At 55.8% G+C, this 21,978-nt stretch overlaps 2 long non-coding RNA genes across 4 annotated transcripts; one reads left to right on the top strand and one right to left on the bottom strand.

Moving 5' to 3' along the window:
* The first annotated feature begins 226 nt into the window (after nucleotides 1-226).
* LOC105606524 (uncharacterized) lies at nucleotides 227-21,522 on the top strand. Of its 3 annotated transcripts, none has more exons than XR_006060475.2 (3): nucleotides 227-512; nucleotides 16,206-16,433; nucleotides 21,262-21,522. It is a non-coding gene; the product is annotated as an uncharacterized LOC105606524 (long non-coding RNA). The 3 variants fall into 3 exon arrangements; XR_003589972.3 differs by lacking the exon at nucleotides 227-512 and adding an exon at nucleotides 5,898-6,203; XR_001434973.4 differs by lacking the exon at nucleotides 227-512 and adding an exon at nucleotides 5,898-16,012.
* Nucleotides 21,047-21,952, bottom strand: LOC105606525 (uncharacterized). The gene is made up of 2 exons (XR_001041932.4): nucleotides 21,784-21,952; nucleotides 21,047-21,478 (listed from the first exon to the last, which is right to left on the bottom strand). It is a non-coding gene; the product is annotated as an uncharacterized LOC105606525 (long non-coding RNA).
* Between the last annotated feature and the right edge of the window lie 26 nt (nucleotides 21,953-21,978).

Here is a 21,978-nt window from a genome sequence, read left to right as displayed (position 1 = left end):
AGGCACCAGTGCTGTCGCTCCCTGGGGGAGATGGGGTCCAGGAAGCTGCCCTGCAAGCCTCTGGATAAAGCCCAGGCTTTATCCAGGCCCGGATGGAGACAAGGGCAGGCCATGGAGCCAGACAGGCGGAGCTGGGGATGGAGCCATGGACAAGGACAAACCAGGCCCTCCCCAGCACCCCACCCGCCACCCCCCGACCCCCCACCCCCTCACCCTCCCACGAAGGTGGGCCTTCATGAGACATGGCCAGGCCAGATGTGTTTGTTAAAGATGCCTCTGGAGGGCCCTGGAGGATGGATGAGGTTGGGTGGAGGTGAGAGGCTTGGTTAGGGTTGGATGGATGAGAGGTTAAGGGGAGGTTACAGGGAAATCCAGCAGAGGGACAATGGTCTGACCTCGGGCACCAGCAGGAGCCAGGGGAGATGAGAGCTCTTTAAGAAGCGACTGTATCTGGTGCTTGGATGCAAAGGGTGATGAACTGGAGGAGCCCAGCACATCTCCCTGAGCGGCAGGTAGGTGGGGCTGTCTCCATGTCTCCAACATGGAGAATAGGGAGAGGAACCCTTCCAGAAGAGAACTCCTTCATACCATTTTTGTCTAGCTTCTCCCCCGACCTCTGAGGCCACCAAGAACTAGATCACAGCACAGTTGTTTACATTTGACAAAAGGGGAAGAGATAAGAAAGTAGGGCAAACAAGATATATAAGGGCTCTCCACTCAGATTGTTTCAGACCAGGGTTCCTGGCTTCCTCAACCAGTAGAAATTGACCAGAGGCCAGACATGAAATTCACACAAGGTTTTATTGGGGCTCCTGCCTCAGCAGAGGGAGCAAGAACAAACAGGTTCCCTTGCTTTCTTGCTCCTGGAGAGGGGGCAAGCTGGTTCCCTTTTTGGGGTGAGGGTAGGGATGTGTCCAGGGGTCAGGCCTGAGGGGTGGCTTAGGTTGTTTGCCCACTGCTTAGGTGGTATCATATGCAGGGGGGCATGCACATGTGCAGTGTAAACTGCTTTTGCTCCTGACTCCCCTGTTTTCGCTCTAGGTTCCTCAAAAGTGGCAGTTGGTTTTCTTGGTCTCTTTGTATCTTTTGTCCAGAATTTGTGCTGGACTGCCCAAGCACACAGCTATTTTTAGTCCTGTATGGTTTCTTTGTATTTTGTTGCGGGAGGAGGGGTGTGTCCAGGTGCAAGCATTGCAGCTCTGCAGCAAAGCGTCCCACGTCCCAGCCTGTCTCAAAAGACACACTGTCTGTCCCCTGGATGCGTGCAACCTGAAGGAGCTGGTGCTCAGACCCAGCAGTGCTGGCCCCTCAAATGCAGATGGGCATCTGGTGGAACGTGCAGTCTGTTTGTTTTGTCTTGCTTTGGTCATCTTGGTATCCAAATCATTTGTTACCATTCTATTTTATTTTTACTCCCTGCGGAATTCCTTTCGCCAGCCCTGTGTCAGAGTGGAACCCTGTTTCCTATGCCGTGAGACAGATCTACCTGTGAGAGTATCTGTTTGCAGCCCCCTCCCTTGTTCTAAGTAAGTGGATGGGGCAACTGGGAATTGAACACGGAGGACCTGGCTATGCTGACCTTGGGCTCTACAGGAGGAATCTCTGCCACTTTGCTTTATGCAACAGACCTCTGTGTCTTAAGGGCTCAGTGGATACAGAACTTCCCAGGGACACAGCTACCTGTGTCATTTTTATGGGGACCCAGTTAGCCAAGGGTGCACTTCATTGGCTCCCTCTCGCCTACTCTTGTCTTTGTACTCATAACTCCTTGATTCTTGGTGAGAAATGGTGGCGGGTAAGGGGGAGCCCTGTGTTCCCAGCTCTCAGACCTCCCCGATCACCTTCTCTAATATCCTACCTCCCTCTAACTCTACTCCCAAGACCTAGTTTCTGCTTTTGCTGTATTCTCACCACCTTCTGTAATACTTTTGTTGTTTACGTGATTATTACCAAAGGTTTATGGTGTGAGTGCGGTCCTTGAAGCAGGGACTTTGTCAGTATGGTTCACCACTAAAGTTTCAATCCTTTAGAATGGTTTTCGGCCATCAGGAAGTGCTCAGTTTTTGGTGAAGGAAAAATTACTAAGTGAATGAGTGGACAGATAAAACTCAAGAGAACTGGCCAGTTTTTCTTCAATGCATTCCTCCTCTGATGGGGTTCAGGAGGCCCTTGGGTGATTTTTTTCCCATGTCCATCTCTCTGTTTGCAAGCAGGGCTGGACTCTAGATATTCCTGTAGATTTGGCAAGGGTATTATTTATCATCCAACACATATTTGTTGTGTGCCCATGGGTGCCAGGCCCACTGTGAGATGCAGCAAGTGCAGCAAGGGAGCAAGACAAACACGGTTCCCGCTCTCATGAAGCTGATACGTTAGTGTGTCAGACAGTCAATAACATGAATGAGTGACTAAATACATTGTAAGTGACACAGATGAAATGAAAAAAGCCCTGCAATGGAGGACCTAATCAAAGTAGGGTAGTCACAGAAGGTCTTTCTGAGAAGGTAAAAGGAGCCAGGCCTGTGAAGAGATAACGGAGTGATGATGCTCCAGGGAGCGAGGCCAGCAAGTGCAAAGGCCCTGAGGCAGGAAGAGATTTGGTGTGCTCCAGAAGGCCCGTGGTCAGGGAGATGGGGCAGAACCTGGTGTTGAAGGGCCTTATAGCCTATGGTAAGAAGTTTGGTTTTTTTAATTGAGGTATATTGGCAACCAGACTTCCTTAGTGGCTCAGTGGTAAAGATTGTTGTTGTTTAGTTGCTAAGTTGTGTCCAACTCTTTTGCAACCCCATGGACTGTAGCCCGCCAGGCTTCTCTCTCCATGGGATTTCCTACCCCAGAATACGGGAGCGAGTTGCTGTTTCCTTCTCCAGGGGATCTTCCCGACCCAGGGATCAAACCCACTTCTCTCGCACTGACAGGTGGATTCTTATGCAGGAGAAGCAGGTTTTATTCTAGGGTCAGAAAGATTCCATGGAGAAGGAAACAGCAACTCGCTCCGGTATTCTCGCCTGGGAAATCGCATGGACAGAGGAGCCTGGCGGGCTGTGGTCCATGGGGTTGTGAAAGAGTTGGACACCACTTAAGGACAAGACAACAACACATTGACAACCATTGTCAGGTTTTCCCAGGTGAATGATGGATTCTGACTCATGCTTTGGCTTCTGGATAGAGAATGAATTGGGGGTGGGGTGGAAAGCAGGATCTGGAAGTGGAGAGTGAGGAAGTGAGCGGCAACTTCAGTGAGGGTGCTGGCCACAAGAAAAGAGGGTGGAAAAGAGACCTGGCAGGGCTTTGGAGGGGTTGGAACTGAGAGGACCTGTCAGGGTGGGGACGGGGAGGGAATGAGATGCATCTCCACAATGCTCAGCTCTCTGGCCTGAGGAATCCAATCAATCTGGTGAGCAACACAGGGTCCAGCTGCTGTCATAGAAAGACCTGGTGTTTAATGGACATGTGAGAACCTTCCCTCCAGAGTCTACTTGGGCTGGGCAGGAAAAGATTCCACTTCTGTTACATAAAGAGCCCCCCGTGTGCATGGCATGACGGGGGGGTCACGAGCAGAGTTGTTAAATGTTGACGTTATCCACAGTGCTGCATGGCTTTGAATCATCTAATTCTTTCCCCAATTCTGGCGTTTGAAAGCATGCCTGGACCCAATGGTTTGGAGAGTGCTCTACCTCTCAAGGGCCTTCCTGCTGAAGGGGGGCAGCTTCAGGCTCCAGAGGGCAGAACCAGATGGTGGGAGGCACAGGGATGTGGATTCTAGCTCAACAGAGCAAGGAAGAGATGGCTGATAACCAGAGCGTTTTCACAGGGACGAGCCTCCCATCTCTGGGTGTATTCAAGCAGAGCCAGTCAACCCAGGAGCCCAGTCAACAAGGAGACTGGGTTCCTGTGGTTGTGAACACCCCTTTCCTGTAGCCCGCCCACCCCCGCCCCCAACCCACATCTCAGGAGCGCAGCAGCTGCTGCCTCCCATGGTGGGCACAAAAACCCCTGTGCCGGTGGGCTAAGACTAAGTGTCTAAGTCACAGATAAGCCTGCCCTGCCTGCTCTGGGTTTAACAATCTCTGCTTCCTCCCTGCCTGTCGTGGCCAGGGAAGAGCAATCCCCAGCGTGGGTGGAGCCGTTGGGGCCTGGCTGATGCCTTGCAGGCCTGTCCGAGGCCTCCCCGCTTTTCAGGAAAGGGTGTCTTCATGTCTGCCGGACTACTGGAGCCGGGCGTGCTTGCCAGACTCCTGTGGGGACACTCCGGGAGCCTCGTGGATGTGAGGAGGGGGCTTTCCTGCCCTAAGAGATGGGGGGCAACCCCAGCTCCCTGACCTCTCCCATCAGTACCCCTAGATGGACAGAACTCTCCCTGGCGAGTCCTGGGGGCCCGGGACCTGCACAGGCTGAGAGACTGCTGGCTGTCTTGTCCCAGCTGTGGTGGAGGGTGGGTTAACACTTCCAGCAGGCTCTGAACTCTGCCAGGCATGACCGCTTGGCTCCAGGGCGGGTCTCAGCTGCTGCAGTGAATCCCTCTGAGCTTCCAGAGGGGAGAGAGTTAGCACGTAGTGCCCCCTCCGGGGAGGGCCATGGTGTCCTGCTTGTAGGGGAACAGGATCCTTAGTGTGAAGGAGCTGTCCTTCAGGGACAGGACTGCAAGCTCCTCTTCTGTCAAAACGCTGGCGATGGTAATGAAAGGAATAATGCCAGGCAGGAGGGAGGGTATGAGTGGCCCTGCTAGAGGAGCTGCCCAGACTTTCCAGTGGGCATCATGGGGAGGGGAGGGGGTCACCTAGCTGGGGTGGGCTTCCCCGTCCCTTGGCTGTGGCCCCACACCTGGGGGCCAGTGTGGAGACAGCATTCCTGACTTCTCAGATTGCAGGCCCAGTTGAGAGCGGACGGGTGCGTGGGTGGGGGTGCTGGCTGGGGCCACCCTGCAGGGTGGGGGGCAGCGGGGCCTCCAGGTTGTCCTGGCCAGCTGACCCTGTTATTTTTAGCTCTGGAATGCTCCTCCCAAGCCCCCTTCTGTTCTGTTTATCTTGCTTTTGTGTCTGTGTTCCTCTCCAGGAAACCAGTGGAGCAGGAGTGGGATAAATGGAGGGAGGCGGGGAGGAGACTGGGGAGGGGGTGGTGCTGATGGAATGGGAGAGGTTGGTGGGGGCCTGGGGTGGAGGAAGAGGTGGGCGCAGCTCCAGCCCACCCCTCCCCCGGGCCCAGGGGCTGTGTCTTTCTCTTCTTCTGCTTTTCTTGGGGTTGGGGCTCCCAGGAAGCCTTCCTCCTCCTCCACCACCCTGATACACGCACTTGTCGTCCGCCTAGGCCTTGGGCAGTCCCATCCACTCAGCTGTCTGCTTGAGACCTTGGGTGAGGTCAGACCTAGATGAGGGGTGGGAATGGTTAGCCCCCAACCCCCGGCCCTGGGTCAGGACACTCTGGGATCCCCTGAAGGAACTCCTCTGTGAAAATGAGACAGGCGTGGGCAGGGGCACTGGGTGAACTCGGCTCTCATCCTCGTAAAATGGGAATGACTGCCACTCCTCTCTGTGAGGGGACCGTCAGGGCTGCCAGAGATGGATATGAAGTCTTGACCCCACGGGGAAGCTTCAAGTCTGTGCTTAGGGGGTCAGTTGCATCCCATGGGGGGGCCTCCCCTGGAGGCGGTTCAGCAGTGCTTGGAGGAAGCCACCTGCCTTTCCACAGCTTCCCTTAGTAGCCGCTTGGTTGCTGAAGCTCTGGTTACAGGGGTGTGTCACTCACCCACCTGCTCCTCTCCCTCCCCCTGCTGCTCAGGTGCTGGTGTGCACCCTGCTGGGGACAGGGAACACGTGCATGGGCTTCCAGAAGATACGCCACCTCCTGCCAGCAGAGGGGAGGGGGCAGCGTGGGAAGGGGAGGGGGGTTTAATCCTCAAGTTTCCACGATGATTTTTCCTGAGTCATGTGGATGCGCTGTCTCTTCCTTTAAGCTGCCTTCTAGGGACAGGCCATCAGCCCTCAGGGAGGGCCTGGTGACACCTGGAACCGGAACTCTGGGGAAGAGGCCCCGCCGCCGCCGCCGCCGCCGCCGCCGCCGGTCCGCAGTGAGCTTTGGTCCTCCTGAGGGGGCTGAAGGAGTGGCAGGGGCATTCTGGCCACTAGCTGCGGTCAGAGGGTCAGCTGATAAACGGCTGTGCTCCAGGCTGAGTGGCAGCCTTGGAAAACCGTGCGCAAAGTGAGGTGGGCTTGCCCAGAGCAGTCCTGGGTGCAGGCGAGGGAGGGGGAAGCATCTGGGGCGCCCGCTGTCCCTGGGGCGGGCATGGGGGCCTGACACCACCTAGAGACAGAGAGGCAGCAGCTGCTGTCCCCGGAAAGGCGCTGACCTTTAGAACAGGAGACAGAAATAGCTGGGGAGAGGAGAAGAGAACCATGTGGGGAGGTGTCCAGGCTGGGCAGGGGCAGGCCCAGACACGAGGAAGGGAAGAAAGCCCTGCTCCAGGCACTCACTGTGCTGGCATTTCTCGCACTTTCGCTTGTTCCTGCCCGCCCGCTCTCCAGCCTGAGGGCTGTTGGCATCTCCATTTCACTGATGAGAAGACTGAGGCTCGGAGGGGGTGTGGCCAGGCTGGTGACCAGCAGAACTGGGACTGAACCAGTCCCAGCTGGTCTGCCAGTCCGCTCCTCTACAATGCCTCTGGGCCCCTTCCCGTTCCTAATCACCCCACCACGCTAGGGTGTGGTGGGGTGGGGGGATTTAGCTGAACTGGCACTTGCCTCTGGTCTGACAACGGGGAAGAGGAAATCCTGTCAATGAGGCCTGCTGCTAAGTCATTTCAGTCGTGTCCGACTTTGCGGCCCCATGGACTGTAGCCCACCAGGCTCCTCTGTCCGTGGGATTCTCTAGGCAAGAATCTTGGAGAGGGTTGCCGCGCCCTCCTCCAGGGGATCTTCCCCACCCAGGGATTGAACCTGCATGTCTTACGGCTCCTGCATTAGCAGGCGGGTTCTTTACCACTATTGCCACCTGGGAAGCCCCAGTAGGTCCTGGAGTCCTTGAAAAGTGAACCGCAACTGCTGTTGTTTCTTAGGTGACCCCAGAGCCCCTGCATTTTGGCTGCCTGTGAGTGATTTTCCTTCCCTTCCTTCCTCACAGAGAGAGGGATGGTCACTAGCTTCCCACCCGTGTGCAGGGCTCACGGCTGGGCCGAGTCCCGGGAGACCCCTCCCCTTCGACAGTGGTGAGGATGAGCTTGTGGGAAGGCCCTTGCTCAAGCCATGGGGGCCAGGAAGGAAGGTGAGAAGAGCAAACTCAAAAATAATGCCGTCCGGCTGGCTGGTGCCCGCCTCTCCCTCCCCACGGACAGCTCCCAGCCTGGGCAGCTCCCAGCTGTTTCTGCTTATCTGAAGCCAGGGAGGCTGGTTGCCTGGATACCAGAGCTCCTGATTAACAGTTAGGTCCTTCTGGGGCAGGCGGAGCTGCGCATCCTCAGCCAGCTGGGCGTGGTATCCCTAGGCTTGGCTGAACCAGCTCTTGGAAAGGTGGTGAAGGAGGATTCAGGCGGGTGGTGGGGATTGGGGTGGGGGGCGCACTGAGGAAAAGACCCCCTTTGCCGGGAGTTGGCTCAAAGTGATACTTTACAGTCAGAGAATCTGGGCCTTGCCACTTGCTGGCTGTGTGACGTTGGTCCCTTGAACCTCTCTGAGCCTGTTTTTCTGGTTCAAAGAGTGGTTAAAGAGTAAATATGATTAGCTGAGTGCTTAGAGCACAGTGACCTTAACCCTATGCCTCCACCTGCTACAGTCCAGTCAGGCCCCTGTGGACACTGTTGTCTGTCCATGTCCTCCAGTGAAGCTGTGTGGGGTCTGCGGGCTGTGGAGCTTGGCAGGCGGTGGTCCAGCCCTGCCTCCTTGTTTCGGTGGCGCCCCCTCCCGTGTGTAGCTGGGACCTGGGAGACAGGCCAGGGTTGGAGTAGAGAAGACTGGACCAGAGGGCTCTCCTGAAACCCACACAGAGCAGGCCGTGGGTCTGGATGAAAATCAGCAAGTGCCTAAAAGGCCCCCGTGATCCTTGAGGTGTGTGTGGTCATCACGGACGCTCTTCTTGACCCTCCTGCCTTAAGAGAAGGGCAGAAGAGGAATGGAGTGGCGGGGGCAAGGAGGGGCACCATTTCCCTGGGGCCTGGTTCTCTCTCTCTGGGTGGAGCAGGAGAGGAGGCTGTCAGTATCACAGGGAGCGGAGCCCATGAATAGGCAGAGAGAAGCTTGGGGCCGCTAGGAAATGGTCACCAGCCCACCAAAGCAGAGAGTGGGCCTCGAATACAGAGTGGAGGGAGCCTGGGGGCTGGAGCGGGAAGGAAGGGCTTGGCGCTGCCCTTGGGGCTCTGGGCTGAGACTCACTGTCCCTGCATTGGCCCTGGGGTTGCATGAACCTCCCCGTGGCACCTAGAGCAGCTTGGGGACTGCAGACCCGGCCCGACTGCTGGCCCAGCCTTCCAGCTGGTTAGGGCAGGAGGCAGTGCCTAGCCATCAGTACTCTTCCAAGCGGGGCAGTTCAGTTCAGTCGCTCGGTCGTGTCTGAGTCGGCGACCCCATGGACTGCAGCACGCCAGGCTTCCCTGTCCATCTCGAACTCCTGGATTCTGCTAACTCATGTCTATCACGTTGGTGTTGCCATCCAACCATCTCATCCTCTGTCGTCCCCTTCTCCTCCTGCCTTCAATCTTTCCCAGCATCAGGGTCATTTCCAATGAGTCGGTTCTTCACATCAGGTGGCCAAATTATTGCTGTTTCAGCTTCATCATCAGTCTTTCCATTGAATATTCAGGATTAATTTCCTTTAGGATGGCCTGGCTGGATCTCCTTGCAGTCCAAGGGACTCTCAAGTATCTTCTCCAACACACAGTTCAAAAGCATCAATTCTTTGGCACTCAGCTTTCTTTATAGTCCAACTCACATCCATACATGACTACTGGAAAAACCAAAGCTTTGACTACATGGACCTTTGTTGTAGGCTTAGAGATAAACTTGCTCAGGCAAATTTCCAGAAGCTTGGGAACTGGGGAAACTCTAAGGGAGGGGTGTTGCTTAAGAGTCAAGAGAAGACAGTGAATCCCATCACGAGGGGTTTGGGTGGAGGAGACCCCCAGCTCTCCTCTAGCTTGCCCAAGGTGGCTTCAGAGTTACACCTTTGGACATTTTTTTTTTCCTTCTGAGTTTAGAGGAAATCTATGGAGGATTTGAACAGAACAGAGACAAGATCAGGTATGAGTGAGCAAATCCACTTGGGCTACTAGTGAAGACTGTAGGGTGGCCAGAAAACCTGGAGATGAGGATTGTGGGATGGTGTCCTGCAAGATCAACAAACTGTTTATTCTGTACTCACCTTTGCCTCCAGCTTTGCTGGTCACACTGTGATCTGGGAGAGCGGGAATGTGGAGGGGAGTGAAGGGACTGTCAGAGGCGTCCAGGGCCAGAGGCTGGTGTGGCCGAGGGCTGGGCGGGGTTCAGGATTGAAATGACCACTCTTGGTGACTGGCTCAGTTTGCCTGGTGGAGAGAGAGGCCTCAAAGGAGGCTGCTCGGCTTCTGGCCTGGGCAACTGGGTGCTGGGGGTTGGAGATGGGAGCCTCTTATGCAGAAGAGAAGCCCCGAGAGGCTCAGGGAGCTGGGAGGTGGTGGCTGGAAATCAGGTCAGGAGTTGGAGATGGGGCCTTGCTGCTGCGATGGGCCCTCTGAGTGCTAGACCAGCAGCCCTGCTCCTGCACACCCCCACCCCACCCCCCAGCCCACAGGAAGAAAGGGGTCAGGTGAGGCTCTGTTAAAGTCCTTCTGGCTGGGGCCTGGGGCTCTGGGTAATTCTGCTCAAAGCCCAGGGCACCCCGAGGCCCACCTTCCCTCTGCTAGCCGTTGGGCCCTGGAGCAGCCCCGTGAGGCTCTTCCCCGTGGGCGACACCTCAGGAGAAAGGCTTCCTCCCTCACCACCTCCTTCTCTGCCAGCAAAGTGCCCTGAGGGGCTCGGGTGCCCTGGCAAACCCCTGGCAAGGGATGCCCTGGGGTGTTGCCCTGCAGTGGTGGAGGTTGAGTGCAAGCCTCCCCCTCCAGGGGTGAGTGTTTACCCTCTCAGTTGCCTCCCAGCACTCCCTCCCCAAGGGCTCCTGGGCCTTCTCTTGCTGGGACTTCTCTCCTGGGCCTTCTCTCCCCTCCCCGTCTGCCCACATATAACTGCACTAGGAAGGGGTTTCCCGTGAGTCCCCAGACGGCATGTGTGTGCAAGCAATCCAATCACGGTGCCAGCAACAGCCTCCAGGGAGGGACAGCCCATGAGTCGCCCAAGCAAGGGAAGAATGAAACAAGATCAGCTAAAATTGGAGGGGTGGGGTCTTAAGCAGGCTGTTTGGGGAGGCCCAGAAGGCCAGGAAAGGCTGCAGAAGAGCAGGGTGCTGGAGGGGAAGAAGCTCTGGGGCTGGCAGGAGATGGAGGGTCCTGGCAAGCTAGTGAAGACAGGTGGGTGTCGAGTCAAGTGGGAAACAGGGAAGACAGATCAAGGTGTGCCGGCAAGGTCTGGGAAATACGGTATCGTTTCTTCCCATGTGCTTCATTCATGTCCACATCCCTGCTGTGTTCTAGGAAACATTCCAAAGATGCAGAGACGGGACACAGTCCCGGTCCTGGAGCAGCTCCCCAGCTGTGAGGGGCAGAGACTGGGCAGAGCCCTGGGAGTCAGGGCCCAGATGAGGCTAGAAGGCTTGGGGGCGGGGGTAGTGTGTCCTGGGGATGGGGTGTGTGTGTGTGTGTGTGTGTGTGTGTGTGTGCGCGCGCGCGCACGCTCAGTCGCTCCATTGTGTCCAACTCTGCGACCCTATGGACTGTAGTCTGCCAGGCTGCTCTGCCTATGGAATTTTCCAGGCAAGAAGACTGGAGTGGGGTGCCATTTCCTACTCCAGGGCATCTTCCCAACCCAGGGATTGAACACGAATCTCTTGTGTGTCCTACATTGTAAAGAATCACAAGTTCCACCTGGGAAGCCCCCTGGAGATGGTGGACCTGACTTAATCTACCTGGAAGGAGAAGTAGCGGACGTCTGGGGAGAGGAGCAGTGGTATGAAGGCTGAGAGGCAGGAAAGAGTTTGATGCTTCTCAAGAGCCACAGTTAGGTCGCAGCACGGCTTAAGGACAATTTATGTTTGTGTGTGTGTGGGTGTGTACACAGGTATATGCGCGTGCACCTGCATGCACAGGGCTTCGAGAGCTGAGTTGGGGGCACAGTAGGTTAGAGCCACCTCGCCAAAGGTCCTGTGTTCTCCCCTGGAAATTTCTGGACCTTGCCTTGAAGGTGGAACACATTTAGATGACATGGAATGACATGGTAAATCTGTGTCTTGCAGACAGACTGGAGCTGGAAGCGGCTGGCTCGGGAGCGGCCACAGTAACCCCTGCTTGAGAGGACCAAGGCCTGACATGATACCTCACACTTCTATGGCCTTGTCTGTGCCTGGCATTGCTCTTCTCTTTGCAAAGAGGAATTCACTTGATCATCGCGACAATCCTATGAAGCAGGTTCCATTATCCCCACTTCGCAGGCCAGGCAAGTGAGGCCTAGAGGGGTGAAGTAACATTCTCAAGTTACCATATGGAAACAGGGGAGCCAGGACTCAGTCTGGTCCCAGAGTCGGTGCTGAACAGAATGGGCCTGGCTTTCAGGATGGTGAACTGGGATGGGCTGAAAGGATGTCAAGGAAGAAGAACCAGGCTGACTGTAAAGCTTTAGAGGGTTGTGGGAGTAAGGGAGAGAGAAATCAAAGATGAGGGTGAGGGAGTCACATAGAGTCCCCTGCCCAAAAGTCATACGTACCCGGAACCTGGAAATGTGACCTTATTTAGAAATAGGGTCTTTGCAGATATAATGAAGTTAAAACGAGGTCACACTAGAACAGTGTGGGCCCTAGTTCCAAAGACTAGTATCCTTATAAAAAGGAAATATGGGCCCAGGTACAGAGAGACCTACAGGGAAAGCCATGTGATGATGGAAGGAGAAACTGGTGTAATCAGTCTACAAGGATTGGCGGCAACCATCAGAAGCTGGAAGAATCAAGCTGCCCCCCTCGAAAAACCTTCAGAGCACGGCCCCGCTGACACCTTGATTTCAGACGTCTAGCCCCCAAAGCCGTGAGAGGATAAACGTCTGTTGCTCTAAGTCACCTAGTTTGTGGTAATTTATCTCAGCAGCCTTAGGAAACAAATAATCTCTCCCACTTCAAAGGAACTGAGAGGAGGACGCTAACGTTTCTAACATGGTCTGGTAATACTCAGCATGGAAAGAAAAGGCAGGCATGACCCTCTAGGTGAGCCTTAAAAGAAGAATGTTGCACTGGTCTGGAAACGAGATTCTGACCGTGTAACCGTGACAGATTCTGATGAGAAGGAGAAGGGGAGGAGCCTAAGAGATGAGGTGCATCATCGCAGAGCTGGCGGATGAGCTCAGACTGAGAAGGACACGTTCAAAGCTGGAGGAAGGGCACAGAACCAAGGGCAAGAATAAAGGCGCGTCTGAGCTGGCAAGAATAGAACCCGTCCCGCTGCACCCCGCCTGGGGCTGAGGCTTGCAGAAAGGGCCAAGGGCAAAACAGTGTTTCAGAAGATTGGAGAGGGGAGAGGGAAAGAAGGGAGCTTTAAAAGTTTGGCTAGAATCAGGAAAACCTGCTTGGGGTGAGGGCTAGTTTAGCTTTCACGGATGACAGATACACCCGGATGCTATTTGTCATTGATCTTCTCTGTAAGGAGAAAAGAATAAGAAACATGGCTTTTTTTTTTTTTAATGAAAAGAATAGCACAAATATTAGTGAGAGAAAATTGGAACCCACGATTGGGGAGAGGACATAGCTGTAAGAAGATGAGATCCCCATCACAGGAAGCATTCAAGCAGAGGGTAGAGGAACTTCTCATCAGGGTTGTGGTAGAGGTGATGTCTCTGAGACTTTATAGAGCGGACACAATCCATTGCTGGGCCTTCTGACCCTCGGTCCCCCTCGCACACACACACCACAGTGAAGGGAAGCTTGACGGTACCCTAGAGGCGCTCTTGCTTGCTTGGCTTTGGTGAGGAGGCGATAGAGAATGACAGCATCCCTTTCAGAGCCTTGGCTCAAACTGGGTACTTCTGGGCAAATCGGAATCTTACGATATGGCTGTTTTCTTGCTATGAAGTCTTCATGGCCTTAAAAGTACAACTCGGATGTTCAATTGTTTTTTTTTTTTAACCACCAAGCACTGAATACAAGCCCCGTCAAGAAAAATCCTGATCCTCCTGCATTTTGTGCCCCTGCCCAGCCCCTGACCCTCCGTGCCTCCTAGTCTGTTCCAGTGGCCTTAGGCCTCACCAAGAAGCACAGAGGAGCAAGGCGAGGGCCTCTCTGCTGGGCGGTGGGGACAGCCAGACCCCGCTTTCCCTCCGCCTCTGCCTTTCCTCTTTGTTTTCCTCCAGTCCCCCTCTCTGCCTTTAAGGCTGGCAGGATTAGCTGACAGGGATGAGCCCGGGCCCCTGTCATCTGTCTGTCCATCCAGTGGGGAGATGGTGGGGACACTCACATGATCCGTCAGGCTCACCGCCCCCCACCCCCCACCATCAAGGATTTGCGAGGTGCCTTGAGGTCCGCTCCCAGAGTGGTGACTGCAGGTTGGGGGGAAGGAGACAGAGACGGGGTCACCCTTGGCTGAAGGACAAGACTCCGCAGGACATTTTCTTTGACCTTGAGAAGTCCTTCCGCCAGCCCTGTGTCTCTGGAGACCTAGACGGGGGCTTCTGAAACTTTCCCTGTCGGTGGGCTGCTTGTACACGTTCTCTAGCCCGGTTGAGGCCAAATCCGGGTCTGGGAGATGGGGTTGGGGGGGGGGGCGGGCGGAGGCGGCCAGGGGCCGCTGTGGGTATCACGGCTGCAGTCACCTTGATACCTGCAGATGTCAGAGTCTCACTCAGCCCGCCCTGCCCTGGGCTGACCGCCTTTCTCCCCCGATCTGCCTTTAGATCCCAGGTGCCTCTTTTCAGGCCCAGTGGAGCGCCGTCTCACCTCTCTGGGCCCCAGCGTGTGATGCAAGAGGCCGGGGAGGCATGCAGCCGCCTGCTCCAGCCTTTCGGGAGAAGAGCCTCCAGTCTCTGGCGTCTTTTAAGTGCCTTTCCCTTTTTTTCTTTAAGATCAAACAAATAAGCCTGTTGTGTATTCGTTTTATACACAACACCTGATGGCCACGAAAAAGCGAAAAGGGTGTCTAATAAGAGTCACCACCTAAAAAAGTCACTAGAAACATTTGGTGGATATGATGTTTTCTGTCTTCCCCAGACACTGAGAATTCATCAGAGACAAGTCAGGCAGGGCTCCTGCGCTTTAAGAGCACACATGTCAGTGGGAAAAATGACACGTAACCTATGTAACATCTACTGATGAGCAAGACAGCTCCCTCTCTCCTCTGCTTCCATCTCTCCTGCCATTGATTTCTCCCCCAGAAGCCTTCCTTTGGTTTCACACATCTACTCTGTGGCAGGAAGAGGCTTTTGTGTGTAACACGAGGTGCCGGACACACGTCTGGGGTGGGCTGTGTTCTGGGCGGGGAGAAGGCAGCCACCACCTTGTTGGAGGCAGGATGCTCACGGCTCCTTGTCTCAAGGCTGTTTGTGCCCCACGCTGCCTGGGATCAGATGGCTGCACTGCAGGGCGCGGAAGGAAGGGCTTCTTGCAGATGTGCCCTTGGGCCGAGTCACGTTGACAGCCAAGCTAGGGACCAAGACCCAGTTGGCTCCCAAGGTGCCAGTTGCCAGGGCAGGGAGGGCTCCCGTTGCTCTTTCTTGCCTCCCAAGTGGTGTGAAGGGGAAGGAGGGGTGGTGAGGTGATGAGGAAGGCAGGGAAACTGAGAGGGGAGGGGAGGAGAACCAGCCTTGTTTCTATAGCAACCACACATGTGAGCCAGCTGCTGTCACCATGGAAACAAAGGGGAGCCGGCTCAGAGGCTGCGCGCTCTCAGGGGAAACACAATTTTTGACCAAAAAAAATACCCTTTGATAAAAATAAAGAAAAAAATAATGAAAGCCACCCTCTCTGGGTTTCGGGGGCCCTGCCGAATGAGGTGACAAAGGAAAAGAGGGGGGCTGGGCTGTGGGGGAGGAGGCTGCAGCCTGGTGCTTCTGCCAGCTGCAGAGAGTTGCCGAGTCAGTGTTTTAGAGCCAACGGGGGCTTGGAGAGCACCCCACTTGATGGCTGAGGGAGGGAGACCCAGGGAGGGAGACAGGAGGCTCCCTCAGGGTCCCAGGGCAGGAGGAAGCAGCTCAGGGAAACCCAGGGGCTCTTGAGAGAAGGGAAGGGACACACTGGTTCTAGCTGGTGGCTGACTGTAGCCTGGGGGGATTCCTCTTGAGCCAGTGCATGGAGATGGGGGCGGGGAAGAGAGACAGAAATGGCCAAATTTATACCCTTTCCCTAGAGTAGGGGGTGTGGCAGGCTCCTTGGTGGCTCAGTGGTAAAGAATCCACTTGCCATGCAGGAGATTTGTTTGAGTTCTGTCCCTCGGTCGGGAAGATCCACTGGAGAGGGAATGGCAACCCACTCCAGTGTTCTTGCCTAGAGAGTCCCATGGACAGAGGAGCCTGCTGGGCTACGGTCCATGGGGTCACAAAGAGTCGGACACGACTGAGCGACTAACACAGACACACACACACATTGCTGCTAAGCTCAGCTTTCCAGGGTTTTGGCTGTCTCTCAGGGGACCAAGCCCAGATGAGTCCCCACCAGCAGGGCTGGAGAGAACTTGCCAGCCAGAGCCCACAAGGGAGCCTCCTAGTCTAAAGACGGGAGGGGAGGAAGGGTGGAAACGCCCAGAGAAGGATGAGCTGGCTTCTCCAGGGAAAGCCTCACTCAACCTAAAGCATCAGCATGACGGAGGCAGGGCAGCCAGGCAGCATTACGGGGCGCTCGGTTCTAGACTAGATATTTGGCCAGGAGGAGATGCTCTTGGAAAGGGGTCATGTCCAGGGGCGATCAATCAAGATACAGTTATTACAAGAAGGTGAGGGCTTAAACAACAACAAACCAGTCAAGGCTTTAATACAAGGGTTTCTGAACTTCAGGTTCCTTGCAGTACAGCCAGGCCCCCGGCCACAAAGAGACGCAAAGGTGGGGGCTCTGAGTGCCCTCCCAGTTCACCGGGAGCTTCTCTGCTCCTCTCTTTTATATGCTTTTTTTTCCTTTCTCTCACATAGCACTTTCACAAATGTCATCTCACGTGCTGCCCTCTGAGAACACAAGAGAAGCGGATGTGCTCAAACCCACTGTAAAGTGGAGGACACAGCCTCAGAGAGCTAGAATTCAGACCCCCAGCTCCAGAACTAGACACCAAAGACCCCGTTTCACAGGAAAGGGACGCTGAGACGTGAGTGAAGGTGCCCTCCGACTCGGGCTCTCCAGACCTCTCCTTGAAGAGGACAGAGGTAAGAGAGGACGTGATCCAAGGACGGCCCAGGTCAAGGACACAACAGCCGGACGTGATCTTGCTGCCTCTTGCCCTGGGGGTCCCTCCCCTCTCTCCTTGGGGGCTTTGTGGGATCTTGGCTGGCCGGGGGTGGGGGTGGGGGGACCCCCGGGAGGGAGAGGTGAAGACCTAAGGGGTGGCAGGGCCTGGAAGGGTGGGACTCTGCCCTCACCTTCCAGGAGCTCCTCTTGCCTGCTTGTCAGCTGCCCTTCACGGCTCTCCCCACCGCCCCACCCCACTCCTCAGCCTCCAAGGCGGAGACCACGTGGGTGAGTTGCCATGGAAACTGCAGAGTTCTCTTTGAAAGCCAGGCCGGTGGAATCAGAGCTGGCTGGGGGAAGGGATCCCGGCTGGGGACTGAGGTGGGGCAATCACACCTGTTTGGCCAGTGCCCTCCAGGGCTCAGCCCTTCTCACCAGAAACCTTCTGTTTTCAGTTTTCACCAAGAGCTCTTTCCCCGTAGATGACCCGCCTCCCGAGGTCTCACGGCCGTCTGAGCCCGGTCCTGATTCCCCAGAAGAGAGGGAGTCGATTATCCCGGTTATACAACACGGGGTGGCAAAAACCCAAGAGAGACCATTTTTGCCATACAAGGGGCGGGAACGGAACCTCAGGGATTATCAGGATTAAAGGATGTGTGTGTGTGTGGGAAGGAAGGGGGCCGGTTGGGACATGATGCTCCAGAGATGAGAACCCGGACTCCTACCCCATCCCCTCCCCACCTGGTTCTTGGGCAAGAAATCTGGCTTGGGCCAGGAAACTAGAAGGCTTGGAGTCTGACCCGAGACGGAGCCAGGGGCTTGTGCTAGCCTCAGTTAGAGTACCCCCCCAGCCACACCAGGGCCCCCTGTCCCCTGTGCACGCCTTTACGGACTGTGCTGGGACTGCGCTTGGGTCTTGCCGACTGTCACTCTGTCCTGCCCTCACCCCCACCCCCAGTGATAGCAGAGGAGTTAAAAATTTTCTTTCTGCACTTTACTGTGTGACTTGGGGTAAATTGCCTCCTCTGGCTGAGCATCAGCTTCCACCCAAGAGGTAAAAAAAATAAATGCTTCATAAGGTTGCTGGGGATTAAAGCAGACAATGCATTCAAAACGCTTAGCATCGCACCTGGTGTCAACAAAAATAGAAGGATGATTACTATTATTACCCATCCCTCAACACCCCAAACAAGCCCCATCTCCTCCAGGAAGCCTTTTTTTCTTCCAAGGAGAGAAAACTGGCACTCAGACAGGAGCAGCCACCGGTGGTGCCAAGCACTTCCCGTGCGTGCCTTCTCTCCCTGCATTCTCGCAGCCGCCCCAGGATGGAGGTGCCTTTGTTATCCCCATTGCACAGAAGTGGATGCTGGAGTGCAGAAAGTGTCTTGCTCAAGGTCATCAGCTGCTAAGAAGCAGAATCAATATTTCAAGCTCAGCCTGTCTGGTTTTAAAGCCTCATGCTTTTTCTATTACAATGTGCCCCTCCTATATGAAACAATCCCCACCTCTCCCCAGCCCTTTGCTTCCAGTTTAAAGCAGGTTATGACTGCTTCTAAGTTCTTCCTTCTCACCTGGACTCACCAGGGCAGAGAGTAAGGAGGTAAGCAGAACCAGGGAAGGTGAGGATTCAGACACTCCCTGCTCCACGGGCTGCCTGCATGCAGCCGGGAGCTGGGAGCCAGGTGGGGCGTTTGTGAGAAGCAGGTGGCCTGGCATAAGAATCCCGGTAGGGAGAGGGTTCCAGGTGCCCTGGGGGTCGTCTGGATCCCGAGACAGACTCTCCCCAACCCACTCTGATTTTCTGCTCTGCTCTGACCTTGGTTTCTGGACCCCAGTCTCCCAGGTCAGGGCTGGGGAGGGCTTGAGGTATGACCTTGACCTGGCTTTGTCTGCCTGGGGATTTGAAGTGTCTCTTTTAGGTGGAGAGAGAGAGAGAGAGAGAGAGGAGGAGGAGGTGGAGGGTAAGTGGGGAGAGAAAGGAGACACAGGAGGGAAGGAGGAGGAGGGAGGAACTGGGGAGGGGAAGGGAAGAGAAGCGAAGCTGCTGGAGGAGCGGGTGGAGGGAAGGACACAGGGGAGGGAGGCAGGCGAGGACGACTGGCTGCCAAGTGTGATTCTGAGCTCTGAGGGAGAAGAAAGGATGAGAAAGCAAGAAATCCGCTTCAAGGGAGGGATGGAACGGGGAGGGCGATGGGGAAGGGCGAGAAAGTGAACGAGGGAGAGAGAAAGCTGGGAGGGGAGGGGAGGAAATGCAAGGATGCGGCCTGGAGTAGGGGGAGAGAAAGATGAACAAAGAGGAGATTGAGCAGCTGCCCCGTGAGTGTCTGAATGCGCGGGGAGCCAGCCCTGCTTGGTCTCCGGGCTCCTGCCTGGCACCACATCCTTTCTCCTCTCAGCAGTTCCACGGGGCGGGGGGTGGGGAGCGGGGGGCATGGGGACACCATCCTCTGCCATCCCTTCCTTTTCTGGAGCAGCATCTTGTCTGAGGTCCCAAGGAACCTCCCAAGTCTTTATGGCTAGTGCCTGGTCCTCAGAGTTTTCCCCAGGGGCACTGTCCCGGACCACCTTTCCAGAAGCTTCCAAAGGGGCAGAAACCAGTTGCTGAGCAGGTGTGCACGCAGCCAAGGAATTCTCCCTTCCTCTCTCTGCTGAAACGTGACACGGTTCTTCTTCGGAGGCAGTGCCAAGCTGAGGGCTCCGCTTTAACAAAAGAACTGAAATGAACTGAGATCTTAGCCGGAACTCAGCGGGTTGTGGGTTTCATTTCATCCAATCTTCACAGCAACCCTAAAGAGGTCCCTACTACTATTGTTTCCATTTTCCAGAAGGGGAAGGACAGCTAAAGGGGTCTGTTGATTTGCCCAGCTTGCACTAGGGAGGGACCTGGGGGTCTAACTGGTGGAGACAGAGGTCAAGGCCTTCCTGAGGTTTAAAGCCAGGGCAGGGGCTGAGGCTGCAGGATGTGGGTGCAGGGTTGGCAGCTCTGAGGGGCCATGGGGGAGCTCATGGTCTATGATGGTTCTGGGAGGTCTTGGAAGTCTCTGTGCCTCAGTTTCCCCACCTGACATCAGCATTGCGGGAGGAATGTGTTGGGGTGGGGTGGGGGCAGAGGAGCTGGCCTGAGGAGCCAGGGCACAAAAGTAAGGTCCTCTGTGAGGGTGGTGTTCACTTGGCAGGGAGGAAGACCTGGCGATATGGAAGGAAAGCTGTGTAAATAGCATGCCCTTCCCATCAGCATCTCCAGGGAAGTCTGGCTGGGTTGGTAATACAGCCCTGCTTTCATGAGGCTTCCACGAACCTTTCAATAAAGTGCTCTGATCTATGGGCTCACTCACACACACACCCCATACTTATCTTCACAGCCACCTTCCAGGGCACATAAAGTATGCCTGGCTTTATTTTATGAGGCTAGAGGAAGCCAAGGTCACTCAGCCAGCAGCAGGGAGAGCAAGCAGACGAGCGTGGATGCAAGGGCAGCGTGATAAAGTTGCTGCCCTCAAGGGTACCCCGTGGACGTGCAGGGCAACAGCGGGTAGTCAGCACCCACTCTATGCCCAGGCCCCATCCCCTCCCCCATCTCCACAATGCCCAGGGGGGTCATTCCTCAGACCCTGCTGGTGCTATAATTCCCTTGGCACTGCCAGGTAGCCTCTCTGAGCCCCTCTCTAGCCTGAGTGAGGAGCTTTGCCTGCCCCCCATCATCCTTCAGGGCCCTGCTAGATTTCTCTGTCACCTTCGGTCAGGGTCCACATTAGAGTACAGGTTTGGCAAAGGGCTTCCCTTCTGACCCCCCGGCCCTCCTGCCCTGCAGGATGGCAGCTGCCCTTCCCCAGGGACCAGGGATGCAGCTACTCTTGTAGCCTGCAGTTACCATGGTAACCGATGGCCCTCCTGTTGGTTTCCGTGGGGGGCGGTGGTGAGGGACAATGTCAGGGAGGGGGTGTGTGAGTGCCTGCTCTGTGTGTCCATTTTCAGCCCCAGGTGAGGGAAGGGGGGCCTCAGGAAGTGGGACCCCTGCCTCCTAGGGTAGGGGGCTGTCTCTCCCTGAAGCGCTGTCTCAATCAGCTTAGCTGCGTCCTGGGGGCAGGGAAGACTGCATGAGAGACTGGAGGACACTGAAGTGAAGAATGATGCTCCAGAAGGAAAAGGGGAGGGGGGCGGCGGGTGGAGATGGGCATCCACACAGTGGTCCAAGGCGGAAGGCCTGGGTGGAGGCGGGGCGGGGTAGGCAGGAAGGAGGGAGCCAGGGCAGCAGAAGGGGGACCGGGGAGGATCCAGAGCCTCAGGGGGGCAGACCCAGGGAGGGCTGGGCCCCTTATTTCTGCCATCCACCACCCCCAGCTTCCAGGAGTGGGTGGGGTGGGTGGGGGTCTCCCGCTGCGCCTCCCCAGGCCGAGAGAAGGTCCCTCTGCTCCTCCGACATGATCTGTAATTTCCGGCAGACATTTGAGGTCCCTGACATCTGCATAATGTGGGCCAGTCTCTTAGCAACGGGGAACAGCTGTCTGGCATTTCCAAGATTAAACTGTAACTATACACGGTCCTTGCCAGGGGGAGGGGGAGGGAGAGAGGGGATAAACACTGCCTCCTGGCATTTTCAAACTCATTTAGCTTTTATTCATTTCCTGCCTCCAGTAAAGAGGCCAGGGATTCAGGCTGGGCCAGGCTGTTCCACCCCTGTCTCTACCACGGTTGCTGAGGTTGCAGATGGCTCTTCACCCAGATCTGTTGGCTCGCGGGAGCGGGGAGAGGGGTCGGGGGTATGGCACTAGCCTCCTTGGATTTTATTGTATTTGTTTTATGTAGGTGCGGTGATCCTGGCACGCGTGTGGTAGGTGCCGCCCGGGAAGAAAGGCTGTGTGGTCCATCAGTTGAAGCTCCCAAGGTGGCTCCAGCCTGGTTTCACTTCATCCAACTCTTGTCCTAACAGCTCTGTGATCTTGGGCCAAATCCCTTTTACCTGTTTGCACCTCCATCTCCCCATCTGTAAAAGGAGATGATTCTTCTACCATCCTGAGGGCTGCTGTGAAGATAAAACGAACACGCGCTCAGGCAGTGGAGCCCCGATTGATTGTGGTAGTGCCTCTCATCCCCGGTTCCCCCGCCTGCCCGTTATCCATGTCAGCAACCTCAGGCTCTGCTCTGGGGGGGCAGAGGTGGACACAGTCTGTTCCCCCCCACCCCAGCCTCCCCCCCGCCAGGAGCCACGACCTTGAACTCCTGTTCCCTGGAGCAATGACACTTGAACCCCGAGGGACTGAAGCCGAACTCAGCGGCCCCCAGCAGGACCACCCCAGGCCTGGGCAGCTCCCATGTCGTGTCCCAGACCTGCAGCCGGCCCCGCTGGCTCCTGCCATTTGGCCGCAGCTCCTGAACTCGTGAGAGCGTGGTGTTTTGGTTTTGCAGTGAGAAGAAAGAAAAAAAAAGGGCGGGTGTGGGGACAGGAGAGGAAGAGGGAGGAGGAGGGAGAAACCCTTGAGCGGCCTGGGCCGGCCAGTTCCAGGAATGCGTTCTCGGACATCA

This window comes from Ovis aries, chromosome 7, assembly GCF_016772045.2.
Source record: "Ovis aries strain OAR_USU_Benz2616 breed Rambouillet chromosome 7, ARS-UI_Ramb_v3.0, whole genome shotgun sequence".
Taxonomy (NCBI): Eukaryota; Metazoa; Chordata; class Mammalia; order Artiodactyla; family Bovidae; genus Ovis; species Ovis aries.
This window is presented reverse-complemented; position numbering and strand designations above follow the sequence as displayed.